Raw genomic sequence first — 239 nt, forward strand, 5'->3', positions numbered from 1 at the left:
CTGCAGAGGTGGGTGGAGGCGGCCACACGTCTCCCCTGGGCACCCGGGGGAGCTGGGGCAGGGGTGTCCCGGGCGCACACCCAGCCGGGCAGCCCTGCAGCGGGGTGCAGCGCCCCGGGGGGGCTGCGCTCAGCACCGCTTCTGGCTCCGCATGAGCCCCGTGAGGCTGATGTGTCTCCATGGCCCTGGGTGGTGCTGGCATACAGCCCGTGCAGAGAGGACGTACGCCGTGGGCAGAG

The sequence above is a fragment of the Aptenodytes forsteri genome, unplaced genomic scaffold (genome assembly GCF_000699145.1).
Source record: "Aptenodytes forsteri isolate BGI_AS27 unplaced genomic scaffold, ASM69914v1 Scaffold33, whole genome shotgun sequence".
NCBI classification, from domain to species: Eukaryota; Metazoa; Chordata; class Aves; order Sphenisciformes; family Spheniscidae; genus Aptenodytes; species Aptenodytes forsteri.